At 40.6% G+C, this 16,340-nt stretch overlaps 1 long non-coding RNA gene across 1 annotated transcript in view; it reads left to right on the top strand.

The window, feature by feature from the left end:
- The first annotated feature begins 9,431 nt into the window (after positions 1 to 9,431).
- Positions 9,432 to 16,340, top strand: part of LOC150069100 (uncharacterized) — a 43,021-nt gene continuing 36,112 nt past the window's right edge. Inside the window, exons 1-2 of the long non-coding RNA XR_016535256.1 lie at positions 9,432 to 9,515; positions 10,509 to 10,654. This is a non-coding gene — a long non-coding RNA (uncharacterized LOC150069100). The remainder of the gene's footprint in view (positions 9,516 to 10,508; positions 10,655 to 16,340) is intronic.

Below are 16,340 nucleotides of genomic sequence, written 5' to 3'. Positions count from 1 at the left end.
GGTAATTAAATGAAGACATTTTGTTCAAATTTGAACTACTTAGAATTAAGCAATAATCTGCCATATAGGGCACTGTGAGAATTCTCTGGATTGCACAGATTCTTGAAAGAATGCTGTAAACTGCATCAGTTAGTCTTGAAGTCATTAAACTTTGTGCAATATCTCAGGAGACTAATTACTACCCATAAGTAGGGGAAAAGAAACTTTAAGTACATAAATGATTTGACACGTGTGTGTGTGTGTGTGTGTGTGTGCGTGTGTGTGTGCATGTGTATGTGTGTGTTTGTACTAAGGCTTGATCTCAAGGCCTTTTGTTCTCGCTTAATATTTTCTTTCTAGGCTGATGCTCTACCAGTTAAGACACATTCCCAGTGCTAGCTTTTGTTGGTGAATAGCAGATTAGAGACTCACGGATATGTCTGCTTGGAATGATTTCAAACCTTCAATCCTCAGATCTCAGCCTCCTGAATAATTAGGATTGCAGGAGTGAGCCCTCAGCTTGGAACCTAATCTGACTCAAGTTAAACTCTAGAATGTCAACTTCCTGGGATTAAATTGAATCAATCTACTCTCCATTCTCTCAGGCTAGATTTCAGTGTATGGCCAATGTCAGATTTTCAGGTAACTAAAAGTGGTTCTTCTGAGCAATTTGACTTCAGTTTTCCACCGTACACACATATGCACACACGCACGCACGCGCGCACACACACACACACACACACACACCCCTCTCAGTATTTTAGTGGAAACACAAAAGGAGGCAACTGTCTCCAGCAAGATGGTTGCAGCCTCTGTTCTGAGCGGGTCAGGCATGAGTAGGGCTGTGTCTAAACATGCCCGTTTCCTCACAGGAACACTCTGAGCCTCCTCTGAACTACCACACCGCACGGCTGAGCAGAGGGTACAGATTTTCCCTTGTAGATGCTTGTAGTTTTTGCTTTGGAGGTTTTTTTGTATTGTTTTTGTTTCGAAGATTAATAAAAGTACATCCAATGTGGCTCCCTGCACCAGGAATTTGGTGTTGAAGCTCTGGTGTGCCCCTTCAAAAGCTGGGCACCATTGATGCATTTCTGGGGACTTCAAGGTGAGTCCATCAATGGAGACATCTTACCCACTATGACACTTACCCATTCAAGACTGATCATGTCAAATAGGATCAATCATCATGCTCAAAACTTGAAATCACCCTCTCTGCAGGATTAGTGGGGAATTTAACATTGTGCCTTGAATTTTGTTGTTAGCGCCTCATTTATATACCGAAGATTACTACATTCAAGAGAAAGATGGTTGAGTGAGCGCCCAAGGCCAGCATAGAGTGCTCCTTTTCATTATTGATCTGGGGTCAACATTTGCATTCAGAGCCAGTGGACTGAAGTGACCAAAACCACGGGGGAAGCACTAAGGAAAGCTCAGCAAGCGAAGGCCAGCAATTACGGACTGAAAGTTGAAGTCCATTCCTCTATATTTAGCTTCGGAAACACTAAGATTGAGAGACAGAGAGAATGAAAGAGAAACACAGAAACAGAGAGAAGAGAGAAAAAGAAATGGAGAGAGAGAAAAAAAGACCAAAACAGATACCCAGAAAAATACCTAGAGAGAGGGACAGAGTAGATTAGCTCAAATTTAGTAAAGGAGTGGTAAAATATGTACTCAAACCCAGAAACACTCTCCCTTTTTCTAGCGCTACATAAAGTGAATCCATCTAGAGAATCGCAGAGAAAAATTCAGATTTGGGGTTACACAGATCTAGAACCCGTCCTTTGCTGCCTTTTACTAAGTGTGCTTTGATAATAGCCAAACATATTCCCAATCCACTCATTTTTATTCTTTATTTATAAAGAAAAGGTCAATGATACCTATGTCATGAGTTATCAGGAGATTTAATTGTGATCACACATGAATATATGGGTGATCATTTAAAGAGTTTGTATTATTACTATATCTGGTCTCAGAAAAAAGAATATGCCACCTATAAGTTCCCTAGAGGTGTTTTCCTATCTCTCATGAAGTTCTTATTGTTTGCTGTAAATGTATTATTTCAGAAAATAACTTCAGATTCTTGATGTTTGTTTATTATTTATTTATTGATTGATATATTTATTTATTTGTCAGTCCTGGGGCTTGGACGCAGGGCCTGAGTGAGCACTATCCTTGGGCATTCCTCAAGGCTAGCGCTCTACCACTTGAGCTACAGACTCACTTGTGGCTTTTACTGTGTATGTGGTACTGAGGAATTGAACCCTGGTCTTCATGCATGATAGGCAAGCATTCTACCACTAGGCTATGCTCCCAGCCCCTTGATAGTTATTTTTATACAATTACTTTTGTTGCATAGAAAAGCACAAACAGAGGGACACAGACACAGAGGGAGACAGAGAGAAAAAGAACTGAAAAGGCAGAGAGAGCACATGGTAATTTAACCAGAAAATTGAAAATGCTTTCTCATAGTATGGAAAACACAAACGCAAACTCATTGGTCAGCAGCAGAGGGCACTATTTGTATAACTTGCTTTGAGAGGTACAAACAAGGTCTGTCTGAGCATTCATTCATTCATTCACTTATTTATCCTGCTAAGTAGTAATTTAACATCAATTGGACACTCTGCTGTGAGAACAAGCTAAATGAACACAACATGTGGTACTTACAGACTAAATGCAAAACATGAATACAATAACACAATACATGTGGTACAAGCTTGAAGGCAAAGGAAGGATTCATGGTTTAGAGGTTATTTTTCCAAGATGAGAGCTCGAATATGATTGTATAACCTGGAAAGAATGTGTGAGGCAATTGCTCTAAAGCTGTTCCTTAAATGATGAATATCATAAAGAATGGTTAAGACAGGAGATATCGCAGGAAACCTAGGCAAGCCAAGCAAAAACAAAGAATTCTGCAGTGTCGTGAACATCCACATATAACTGACAGCTTGTGTGCTGACATCTAGAATCATTGACACGGCCCCTGTGGGGAGCAGCTTTTAAAAGCATGATGTCATTTGGCCTTTACTGTAATTCCGTGACTTCAGCCCTACAGGAATTATCTGAATCTCATTAATGAGAAATTTCTGCTTTTTTTTTTTTTTGAGGGAAAGTGACTTGCTTAAGGTCACACCAGAATTCACTGGTAACGTAAAGAACAAAACTTGTTTTCTTTCTGTTACTGAAGAAAGAAAGTGAATTGTGAGACATACAGGATATAGAATGAAGAATAACTAGGTAAGTTGCAATTGGAAAACTATCTTCAGATGACTAAAGCTTGACCAAGGGCCAGTCTGGGGCTTCAATATAGGAAGGACTCTGAAATTTGGAAAAGCCAGAGATGGGTTATTGTGTATCTAGGTTGGTGAATTTTCAAAATCGGAATACGGAAAGATGGAGGATAGTGGGTAGATGATCTGTTTGAGGCCAATAAGGAAGAAAATGTGCCAATAGTCTGATGAGGAGGAGCAGGGAGTTGTCTGCCCCAGTTTGAGGGAGATTGTATCATTTTCGTTATCTATAATTGCTGGCACATGAGAACAATCCAAAGCAAACTGACCCTAATTAGGTTGGCATTGGCTTTAAATTATCTACACACAATATCCCCCAAGTTTTGTCTGCTTCCACAGGGAGAAGGAGGCAATTCCACTGAAGCCCTCCACACATTAAGGCTATCCGATCAAAGAACACTTACTGACAGCCTGAATTAGGTGTAATATGAAAAGTCAAAGACTTAGAAGAGACATGTTAAAGGTAAAAGAAATAAGAGCCTGGAGGCTGACACAGTCACTAAAGAAATAAAAGGAAGAAAGTCATGAGTATGAGCTTTGAGCCACCATTCTTTACTGATGTTATTTCTCCAAGCTGGGAAAAAGGGAAATGTCAACTGGAATTATAGAGAGTGTGACCTTTTTGGACCATAAAAAATACCTTAGACCTGCTAGAGGCAAGTCAACACTGGGGAGGGATGCTCAGAGACAAATCAATTTCATACTGCACTGATAGATGTCATCTTTATCATCTTTTACATGAAAATCTATACGTGATTATTAGCATCCTTTTGTAAACAAGCATGTTAAAAAATTGCTATGAAAGTGATGTACATCCCAGTAATAAGTCAGGTAATAGTGTATCTCTTTTTGGACCGTGTCACCCATTCTTTTGCTTGCTCTCACAGTTTTTCCTTTTTTTTTCTTTAAGAAAATAAATTGAAGTGGAGAATATCTTTTCAGGTTATTCATGTTGCTGTTCTTTTTTTTTAATGCTTCCAAGGACATCAAGACAAAGTTGAGGTGTTTTTATGGCTTCCAGAACTCTACACATCAGAAACTTTGCACATCTCTCTTTACATCATGACTTTCTCTTCCATTTGCTTCCAACGCCTAGCATCTCTGTCCCTTGTGTCTGGAAGTTTTCTATTCTATGTATGTAGGACACCCATCCAGCTTTACTTATAAACCCTCCCAAGTTGGTGATTTCCTAGGAAACCTTAAGATCAGGCTAATGCCAGAAAGTTGTTCGCATACACCAGGCTTCTGCTTTAGTCTTCCTCTAGGAAGCCTTCAATGAGCACCTACCCTCCCAGGCTGAGTTCAGTCTCACTGCTAAGTCATCAGTCTTACCTTCCATCCCCCTTTCATGATCTTCCTCATGTACCAAATTACCCCAACCATGTCCTATATCCCTCCTTTTGTGTGTCAACCCCGCCCTCAGAACCATAGTCCAAACCATGAAAATCCCTTTGTTGATTTACGGTCCTAACCTTTCTCCATGCTTTTGCTCTTGTCCCCTTCCCCAGTTTGTTCTTAGCACAAAGCTAGAGGAAGGGTTTAAAAATATGAGGTCATATCTTTCCTCTGGCTGAAATCATTCTCATATGTTGCCTGTTATTGCTACAGTAGCCCATAGACTGGAAGCAGGTATCTTTCAACTTTGCTGCATTACAGTGCCCCCTGGTTTAGTCAATTCTCCTACCAATCAACTGCTTCTGGCCTCCTTATTGTTTTCCTTACAATTCCTGGAACAAGCTAGACGTGTTTCTCCCTCAAGATCTTTGTAATTACTATTACTTGTCCCTGAACTATCTTTCTTTCAGGTCTCCATGTAGCAAATCTCTCCTGCCCATCCAGTGGAGATCAAAGAACTCTTCTCTAGGGATGTCTGCCATAGCTACTTACAATTTAACTTCCATTGCCCATTCACTTTAATTGTTTCCTGCATTTATTATATACATTTCTTCTTTCATATTCTGGATTCTTTGTTTGTTTGCTTATTGGCTATCTTCCTCCATCTAGAAAACTGTATTTTGGAGAAGAGTTTATTTGTTGCACTATTTCCAAAGTTTAAAAATATTATCCAGCAGAGAAGAATTCATTTACTGAATGAATAAGAAATAAGTTCTCCACACATGACACCCAAGGGGTCAAAAAGAAAAAGTGGAAGAGTAATAGGGTGACCTTATACCCTTTAGCTCAGCCACTCAGGACTGGAGAAACATTGGAAAAAATATAATTCTAGTTCTTTCTTTTCTCCAACTATAAAATGAGGTGCTAGGCTCAGTATACCCTTTAAGGATACTACAGGAGAGGTATTGTCAAAGTGCATGAAGCAATGGCAAGTCAGGACCATAATCGGAACTTGTTTATTAAATGGAGTTTGAGAGGAAGAGATCCTTAGTGAGGGAAGAAAATGCATCATGTATGTTTCAAGGGAGAAAAACATGTGAACGCAAACATAGTGAAGCACAAAGAAGGCAGGTGACTGAACCAGATTGGCCTGGGGATGAGTTATGTGAATCACCTGGAAAGTGACAAAGTCCTGCAATGAAACAGTTTGAGACTAGAACATCACTTATCCCTGACATGAGAGCCCTGAGAATAGGTAGGTTCTCAACTATAGACAGGGGCTGTAGAGAAGTCACATGAAAAGTGTAGCTTGGCCCACTAGAAAAACATCATCTCTTTTATTTTGTTTTGTTTTGGCCAGTCCTGGGCTTGAACTCAGGGCCTGAGCACTGTCTTTGGGCTTTCTCAAGGCTAGCACTCTATCACTTGAGCCATGGCACCACTTCTGACTTTTGGAATAGAACCTAGGGTTTCATGCATGCTAGGCAAGCATTCTAACACTAGGGCACACTCATCTCTTTAGAAAAGGGAAGGTGTTCACTATGCATCTGCATTTGATTTCATTACCATGTGGCCTGTGGTAGAAGAAACAAGTCAGCCATCACCTCAGAGAGGGTAGATGGAGACCCAGTGCAAGTGGCTGAGGTAATAAATCAAAGGAGATACTTATAAGTGCTGGCACTCCCACACCCAAGCTCTAGGGGCCAAACTGGTTATTCTACTTCTATTGTACAGCTCCTCCTGCAGTGAGACAAACTTGAGCCCAAGGTCAGCGAGTTACTCTACAGTAACCAAATCTGCAGTGTTGCTGAGAATATCAGGCACATCTCCCTCTGCCGTTGTGGTCCAATAGAATTTGGCTGTTGTCACCTTGTTTGGTAGAATAACAACAATGAGTGCTGTATTTGTCACTGTTGATATGTCCTTTTGGCAGCTCCTGGTGTGTGTATGTGTGCGTGCGTGTGTGTGTGTGTGTGTGTGTGTGTGTGTGTGCGCATGCATGTGTGTGTGTGTGTGTGTGTGTGTGTGTGTTGGCATATTTGTGTGTTTACTAATCTTCTTTACAGAGCAGTTGTGGGAACTTGGTTTCTACCCCAGGAAGTAGGTTGCATTTAGAGCTAACTAACAGATACCAACCTTTCAATTCAACACCAGACAGTTGAAGCTCCTGTGTTCACACCCTCTCTCTCTCTCCCAGCTCAATCCACTGACACGTTCCTCTGAGGACTTCCCAGAGTTCTAAATAACACACCCCAAAGGCCTGCTGGGACATTTCCATCTCATCTTGCTTTAATGTGCCCTCGAAGGAAGAATGGGAGAAGATCCTAAGATACTCAGTGCAGACTGTAGATGACTCCTTTGCACAAGTCAGCAGATGCTAGAACTACAGAGATCATCATATTTTTTTTCTCCCCAACACTTATAGGATCTTAAATGATGAATACACTTTGGAAACCAAGAATCCCAGTAACTACATGTACTATGTGAAGTAGGAAGTCAGGGGAAGCTCTGCACACTCATCTGGCCAGTTGTCTTCTGTCTCCCAAAGATGTGATCCATACCATACAGTAGGGAACAACCAGCACATTCTACGGGATCAGAATACACGAAGCACTGACACCATTCAATGCCTGACCACCCCCTCTTAATCTAGAGGCCCCAGGGATTCTAGAGGAGGAACTGAGGTATCCAGCATAGCAGGGTCTGGAGGAGTCTGGGGACTGAAGTTCTGGAAAAATGGCAAGATGGAAACCTTTTGGAATTGTTTTGTAACTGAGATTGGTACTCTAGTGCAGGTCAGTGGGATATCAGTTCTAGATTTTATGTACCCCCCTCATTAGCTTATTCAAAATGGATTACAGTGCTTTTTGTTACTTTCAGAACTCATGCAAAGTGGCTGGGCTGAGGATGCTAGTTCTTTTCAGAAAGTGAACAAGATTCTGGAAGCAGTAGATTTTCTGCCAGACAAATGTCACACCGAACATTCCAGCCAGGTCCACATAGGTGCAGACAGCTGACGGGCATGGCCAAGCACACACTGTTGTCTCCAGTGATTGGGCTGATGTCACTGACAACCCTCTACTTTGGAGGGTTTGAATCCCTTCCACGCTGCCTCCACTCTGGTGGTGAAAAACCCCACATTACGAGCTAAATCATTGATTATGCAAGAGCAAATGAAAGACATTAGAAAGGTCACTGTGCTCAAGGGAGAGATTTCCTCCTAGATTCTGACTGAGATTGCAAAGGAAAGCAAAGCGCTGAGGTACCAGTTATTGACAAGTGTATACAGTGGGTCCAAGAATTATGGCATTCCATAGCAGGGCTTCCTATGTAGTAGAATACTTTATAGAAAGCCCAAATCATCTCTGACCCTAGTCAGATAATGTAAATGAGGTCTTCCTAAAGGAGTCTAATTTCCAGATCTTTCTCTACATAGTTTGTGTTAATACTTCCTCGTCCCCTGATTTATTTATTTATTTGCCTATCCTGGGGGTTGAACTCAGGGCCTGGGCTCTGTCCATGAGCCTCTTTGCACTTAAGGCTAATGCTCTCCCACTTGAGCCACAGTACCAGTTCTGGCCTTTTCTGGCTATCTCATTGGAGATAAGAGTTTCATGAACTTTCCTGTCCCTGTTTTCTTTGATCCTCAACCCTCAAATTTCAGCCTTCTAACTCGCTAGGCTTATAGGTATGAGCCACAGATACCAGGCTTTCCTCTGATTCCTTATTGGGGGCTATCTACTGCTAGCCTTCCAAGGATTATTTTTGAATGATGCTTTCTTTAAGAAGTCTTTGTTACCCTAAGTTTGCATTTCACAACCCCATAAAAAGGTGGTTTAGCTACTGCACCATCTCACAAGGAGCATTCATTCCATGTTGTCTGACTTTCTAGACCATAAGCTATAGTAGAAAGGATGATATTGGCTCTGATGAGCTTTTACAGCAGATCTTTCTGCCAGGCCCAGCCCAACAGTATACACAAAATGCCTGCATGTATTGATGGATGAAGATAAAATGTTTATATTCATAATTTTATATTTGCTATTGTACCATGCTTTTGAAAAATATGTTTTAACATTATTTTTATAGACAATGAATATAGGCTCCTAAAGAAAGGGAAACAACTGATATTTAGAGAATATATAGATCATTCACTGTAATTTTAAAAAAAAAAACATTTTTGTGACTGTGTGTGCCAGTCCTGGGGCCTGAACTTAGGGCCTTGTGCTTTTTCTCAGCTATTTTGTTCCAAGGCTGGTGCTCTACTACTTTACTACTTGAGCCATCCCTCCATATCTGGCTTCTTATTGGTTAATTGGAGATATGTATCCCCAATCTTAGCCTCCCGCGTACTTAGGATTGTAGGAGTAAACCATTGGCCCTCAGAATTATCTTCAACCTTATAACAGGTCTTTAAAAAGTTATTTTGAGGCCTGGAGTGTAGCCTAGTGGTTAAGTGCTTGCTTAGAATGCACAAAAGCCCAGGTTCAATTCCTCCGTACCACATACATAGAAAAAAGCCAGAAATGGTGTTGTGACTCAAGTGGTAGAACTCTAACCTCGAGAAAACTCAAGGTCAGTGCTCAGTCTCTGAGTCCAAGCCCAGAACTGGGGGAAAAATATATTTTCACTACACTTTTAAAAGTGTTTTATTTATTTATGTGTATGCAAAGGATTCCCCCTCCCCTTTTTATTGCTGCACGCAGTCCATGGAATTTTGAGAAATGCATGGAACTCAGTGCCCACCATTCCAGTTTTGCTATAGTTCTGCTCTGTCTCTCTGTGCAGTTCTATGTAGAGATTCCTTCCATAGTTGTTCCCTGGCAACGAATACTCTACTCTCCATCTCTGAAATGTGTATAATCACACGTTTAGCAAATGGAAAACCAAGTTTAAGCAACTTGCTCAAAGGTAAGCAGCTATAGAGATTCAATTTTGTCTTTAAACTCAGCACTTTTGATTCCCATAAATGTGGAAAGATACAAGCATAGCGCCAAGGAAAACAGCTGTCACATTTTCTCGCATACCTCCCTTTTTCCATAGAGACAGCTCTATCTCTGGTGCTCTGTTAGAGGCAGGCAAACTCAGCCTCATTACTGAAGGCAAGATCTGATAATGTTCTACCTCTGATCATTCACTAGGTATTCAGGGAAGATTCTGTTCCTCTCCAGTGGCATCATCTGTAAACCCCATTACAATCTGGAGGCTGCTTTGCAGATTCTTGTGTCAGAGATTTTTTTTTTCCAGTTCCTTTACCTATCTCTAAGAAAGGAGGTTTTGGAGAAGAGGTCAATGCTAAACACTTAGCCTCCTAATTTGCCAGGTTTTCTACCGAGGCCCTGGGGGTGGCTCCTGGGTGAGACTGCAGGTGAGCTTTGCTTGCTTAAGGTGGGTGCTGCTGCTAATTGGGTTGATGTAATTAACTGTTCTGGTTGTTCACCTGGGAAGCCTGCCATGGTCTCAGCATGAGCAGCCTAGCTGGGCCAGCCTGCAGCAGCAAGCGCAAATCTTATTGGAGCTCCAAAAGCAAACAGATTTAGAGGCAACTTCAAAGATGGAGAGCCAGGATGCCGCTGGGAGACAGCCATTTCCCTGGGAGGGGTTGGCTTCCTAGGCCAAGAGGGTTAGAGAAGTGATTTTTATCATCCTCCCACCCTCCTGCTTTTCATCAGAGTGGCAAGATATTGGTGACAATTTTGTCTAAAAGTAATCTCTTTTCTGAGGAAACAATTGTTGGAGGTTAAAGGAAGATAAGTATGTTGTGATCTTCCTTGGAAGTTGCATGGGCCTTGTGCTCCCATACTGGGCTCTGTGGGAGCCCTTTTTCCACATCATCCTGAGATCTCACCCTGAAGATACCCTAGGAAACAAATTGTAATGCATATGGTTGCTCCTTTCTTCTAGATTTACTGCCTTTGCTACAATGCGCAGTCTTGACTTCTGAATACTATGCATTCCCTTAGATCAACTACTTTGGCATCTGAAACTGAGTATTACACCATGAAGTACATTAAAGAATCAGAGTTCAGAGCTCAGACTTCAAAGCTCAGGTATGCTCCTGCTCATTTCTTCCATATTTTTATGTATAATCTTCTAGTATCACCAAATAAAAGTTGTCTCCTAGCCAGGTGTCAGGGCTCAGACCTGTAATCACAGCTATTTGGAAAGTGGAAATAGAAGGCTTCTGTTCTAAAGATATCCTGACCTCCAGGATATTGAAACAAAAGCCATATAATGAATGATTGTTGTCCTTAATGTACTATGTTGTCTCTCATCTCCTTTGCTGTCCCTTGGTTATCTCATATTGGTATAGTATCTCACTTTGTTATCTGATATATTGAATTTATTTGTATTTGGATATTTGAAATTTGATAGGGAAGGGGGGAAAACCAAGATGGGTGGGGGGTGTGGGGGGGGGAGGGAAATGGGTACCAAGACATGTGAAAGGGTATCAATGTATGTGAATTAATGCACCTTCTATCTGGCAAAAATCATGTAACTCTTTTACTAATTACAATAAAAAAATTAAAAAAAAGATCCTGGATATTAAAAAAGTAAAAATAAATAAAAAGAAAAAGGTTAACAAGACCCTATCTCAAAGCAAGTTGGTTGTGGCATTGTTTGACAGAAATCTCAACTACTTAGGAGCCATAAGAGTAGGAAAAGGTTCAAAAATATTCTGGGCCAAAGTAGTCTGAGGCACTATCTGGGAAAAAAAATAGACTCTTCTAGGAAAAAAAGCAAAAAATAGCAGTTCTAGCTACCCATGATTCATATCTGCAACCCTAGCTACTCAGAAGGCTGAGATCTGAGAATCATGGTTTGAACCCAGCGTGGACAAGAAAGGATAGGAGACATATCTACAATTCACCACCAAAAATCCAGAAGAGGTGCAGTGGTTCAAGGGATAGAGTGCTAGCCTTGGGAAAATAAAGCTGAGAAACTAGGCACTGGTTCATGCCTGTAATCCTAGTTACTCAGGAAGCTGAGATCTAGGGACTGTGGTTCAAAGCCAGTTAGAGTAGTAAAGTTCCCATGAGTAAGGGAACCTATGGTTTAAAATGGTAAAGCACTAGTCTTGAGCAAAAGAGCTCAGACACAGAACCTAGGCCCTGAGTTCAAGCACCACAATCCACAAAATAAAATACTGAAAAACAGCACCTAGGACTTGAGGTCAAGCCCCACCATCCACAAAATAAAATACTGAGAAACAGCACCTGGGACTTAAGATCAAGCCCTTGGATTGTCACACAAAAGAAAAATGCAAAAGTTCTTGGAGATAACACAGTGATAGAACACTTACCTAGAAAATATAAGGGCCTGAGTTGAATTCCCAGTTCCACAAACAAGCAGAAAATCAGACCCCTCACCTAAACAGAAGGAAACTCATGGTAAGGAATTCTAAGAAACTGCATGTCAGCAACACAATTATGAAAACCTAGAAGTCCTTTCATGGTCTGGAGAAGTATGTGCTGCTGAAAGTGAGGGATCAGTCCTTGAACTTAGAAAGAGTGTTTTATAATCGACTTGTTTCTTGTTTTCTGTATGTGAATGGGAGAGAATCTCTGGACTTGCTGTTCCTTAAGCTGCTGCCTCCCATTCTTAGACCTTAGAAATGAAAATATGAGCATCACATAAAGAGATATGGATCATATAATAAAATCATTTTCAAGGCAGACCCTTCATTCCTAAGAATGCTGACATTTTGGCCACTCACCCTGAAAGTGGGACTAGGTTTAAAGGGTACCAGAGGAGCATCCTATCCTCTCAGAACCATTTAATAAATGTGCTTTCCTAAACCCCTGTGAAATATAGCTAACAATGCAGCCACAGAAATCACATCCTGCAATCATTCCTGCTCTCAACACCTAAGACTGGCAGGATGAAGAAAACTGGTGGGTGAGAGAACTTTGGGTGGAGAATAAAGCTCTGAGTCATTAAATTCTCACCAGATGTCAACTTGGCCCACCCAGTAGCCTAAGGCAAAGTCTCTTGGTCATCTAAGGGACCTATTGCTGACCAACCAAACCCTCTGGCACCTTATAAGGGAAAGCTAATTAGGAAAATCATCTTGCAAGAATGCTACAACAACCTTCCACTTAGAAGGGAAGAACAGCACCCAGAGGCACTGTGACTCAAGGGTGGAATTGTCTTCCAACACTCAGCTCTGATAACTCTTCAGCTCCAAAATGGAACTAAACTGTATGGCGAAGATGGGTCAGATTCTTATGGGCCAGTCACAAGGCGAATGCAAAGGAGTACCCACTGCTCACAGTGCTCTGGAAAGTACTGGTTATGTCCATGGTGTCAAGAAGGGAAGAGGTCAACTACTCCATTTACTCATTTGTTTATTTTATTATATGCATTGTCTAGGCATAAACATACTGTCTGCCCTCAATGCATCAAGGACTGCTTTATGTGCTATGGGGAAAACAAAGATGAATCAGACATTCCTGACATTCAGGTCTAGTTATAGAGAAAGATAGACCTTAATATTAAATGCTTTCTAATTACTGTAAACAAAGCCATATGCAAAATGTCATGGAATTACGAAGCCAGATATAGTATAGACCAAGAGGGGAACATGACCAGGAGAGAGTTACAGTTAGAGGTTATGAGAACTAGAGTAGGGACTTTCCTGACACAGATTGGGAAAACAAATATATATAACATGGTAAATAACAGCAAACGAGGTCAAGCACTTTCTATGGCTTTCAAAGCTTAAGTCATTTCCTGAACATTCCATAGTCCTCGGCCATTATCTATGTCAGGATCTGAAATTTCAATGGAACTTTTACCACTTCATCTAAAGCTCAAAGCCAAACTCATATTTCCAAAATAGTTTAACTAAGAGGATTTGATCCAAACAGTTATTTTTGAAGAAAGAGAGTGAGAAACGGGGAAGGAAAGAAGGAAGGAGGAAAAGAGGGACGGGAAGAAGGAAGGAAAAGGGAAGGAAGGAAGAGAGAGAGAAGAAAAGAAAGAAGAGAGAGAGAGAGAGAAAAGGGAAAGAAAGAAAAAGAGAGAAAGAGAAGGAAGGAAGGAAGGAAGGAAGGAAGGAAGGAAGGAAAGAAGGAAAGAAGGAAAGAAGGAAAGGAAAAAAGGTCTCTGAAAGCTCTAAGCTTCTGTATCTCAGTAGCAGAGGCCCAGCCTGCGCTTGGTCTAGGCAATTCTTCCACTCTCTTTGCCAACTCAATATATAATGTATCTTCTTACAAGGATGGTTGGGAATCACCCATAGCTGTCTGTTGACACATACTTTTACATTTTTAATATTGTTATTCTTCATGTTTTATCTCTTGCTTTTATTTTCCTCATTTCTCACTTGCCCTGGCTTGGGTATACGACACTGGTTGGCATCTTTGGACATGCATGTCAACATGCTTGTCAACACTTTATCAGTGTGACCCTCCTTCCTCAAGATTTCATCTCCCTTCTTTCCTGAGAGCATAACCACCTGTGTAAGACTGTGGAAGCTTCTCCTTCTTCAATCACTCCTTCAGCTCAAACTGATGTGAAAAGGAAAATATATTTAAAAGTAAAACTTCCAAACAAAAGAAGAAAGAGGAGAAAGAAGAGAAAGGGAAGAAAAAAGGCATAGAAATAATAATTGATACTGTGACTGCTGAGACTAAAAGTTAGCTACCTGAGTGAGGCAATGGTAGCTTACAACTCTAATCCTAACTACTCAGAAAGCTGAAATCTGAGAATCGTGGTTTGAAACCATCCCAGGCAGAAATGTCCTAGAGGCTCTTATTGCAATGAATAATGAGTCAGAAAAAGCCAGAAGTGGCTCTGTGGCCCTAGAGCACTAGGGTGGAATAAAAAAGTAGAGGGATATCACACTGGTCCCACGTTCAAGCCCTAGGAACAGAACACACACACACACACACACACACACACACACACACACACACAAAGTTAGATACTTGGGAATCTAGAATATCTTCCATTTTTCTGGAGATAAAGAAGAGCAAAGAGGTAGAGCCATTGCATTAACACAGTTTGAATGAACATTGTGTTAACATCAGCATGAATTCTTGCTCTTCCTGAGGCAGTAGGTTGATTAAGGGTCATTAGAGTGTAACTTTCAACTTGGTTATTTCACTTCCTAGACTAAGTAGAGCCTCCTTTGGTATCTATTATTTCAAAGAAGTTATGAGAGACTAAGCAAGCCTTTCCAGAAGATTTTTTTAGTTCCTAGGTGTATTTTTCCAAGATCATACACACACACATATGGAGGTACAGTCCCTAGAGATAAGCTATTTCCATCCTTAAACTCTGGAACAGGGTCCATGCACATGTGTGTTCTAAGTGACCATAGGTATTTCTTCCTCAAATTCTTCTCTCTGGTGCTTAATCACACTATCACATCAACTTCTCCAGAAGGAATGCTGTGTGAAAATAATTTCTTCGTTCTTCTTTTTCCTCCCCCTCCTCCTCCTGCTCCTCTTCTTCCTCCTCCTCCTTCTTTTCCCTTCCTCCTCTTCTTCCTCCTCTTCCTTCTTCCTTTTAAGACTTGATTAGTTCCCCTTTGATTTTTAGACAAAAATCTAAGCTATAGAGCTATACACTAAGTGCCCACAGGCTCTTCAAAAACTTTCCAACTTCATGTCTTAGAAATCCTAACCATGTCTTCAACACATCAAGTAACCATAAAGTACATGGGGATCCACTATAACACATGCCAGCTTATTCCCTGGAGACTGACTCCTTTGTCCTTTTCTGCTTGGATTGCATTTTTTTTCTATTTCCAGAAAGCAAAGAAAAGGGAAGTATATAATTCGTGGTTCACATGTATTCATGCTTCACAGTTCAACTTAGCTTCCAGTAGGAAGTTTGTAGCATTTTTCTGTCCTATTTGTCATCCATATACTTGTAAGCTTTTCTCTTTCCATTGATGTTTTCCCTTGAGAGAACAGAAGCATTTTAGACGCGAAGGGCTTTGTCTTGTCTGATTAGTTCCAGAATAATATCTAGAAAGTGGTTCATGTTATAGAAAACATATTAAATTAATTTGATTTAATTTCAATAAATGCATAGTGACTGTTGACACTGTGAGACACTTTGGTAGAATACTTGCCTATTCATCTTCACATTTCTTTTCTGACAATGGGTCCCAGACACATAATATAGTTATGTAAAGTATTTAGTATCTTTTGCTTAGAAATTTGTGAGTGAAAAAATATCCTTGGAAATGATTAACTCCTCTGAACTTCCTTCTAATTCATAGATACATGCCCTCTTCTACTTTTCAGTTTCCTGAAAATGAAATGATAGCACACATTTATCCTGCTTTGGTGACCACACACTTTTGGTCACTGATTTACTCTTCTTTGTTTTTTTGCTGGTCAGAGGGCTTGAAGTCTTGGCCTGGGTGTTGTTCCTGAGCTCTTTAGTTCAAGGCCAGAGTTCTCCCTCTTAAGCCACAGTATTGCTTCCTTTACTCATCTCCTTAAATATATACTTCCTTCTTTTGTGGAATTGAGATAACTGACAGAGGGAGGACAAATTACATTGAGTTATTGAAGAAATACTTCTTTACCCTTTTGTTTACATAGCAGATATGTATTTTACTTATAGCCAGTGCTTTGAGTATCTATTTTCCAAAAGAGATCACATAACGCAAAATATATGTTATAGTAATCTCCCATCCAAAGTAGCATGCAATGTCTTCATGTGAGCCATGTGCTGATTATTTTATATTTGTTGAAAGATGGTACATTTTTTTTTTGT

The sequence above is a fragment of the Megascapheus bottae genome, chromosome 1 (assembly GCF_031878675.1).
Source record: "Megascapheus bottae isolate mThoBot1 chromosome 1, mThoBot2.hap1, whole genome shotgun sequence".
NCBI classification, from domain to species: Eukaryota; Metazoa; Chordata; class Mammalia; order Rodentia; family Geomyidae; genus Megascapheus; species Megascapheus bottae.
This window is presented reverse-complemented; position numbering and strand designations above follow the sequence as displayed.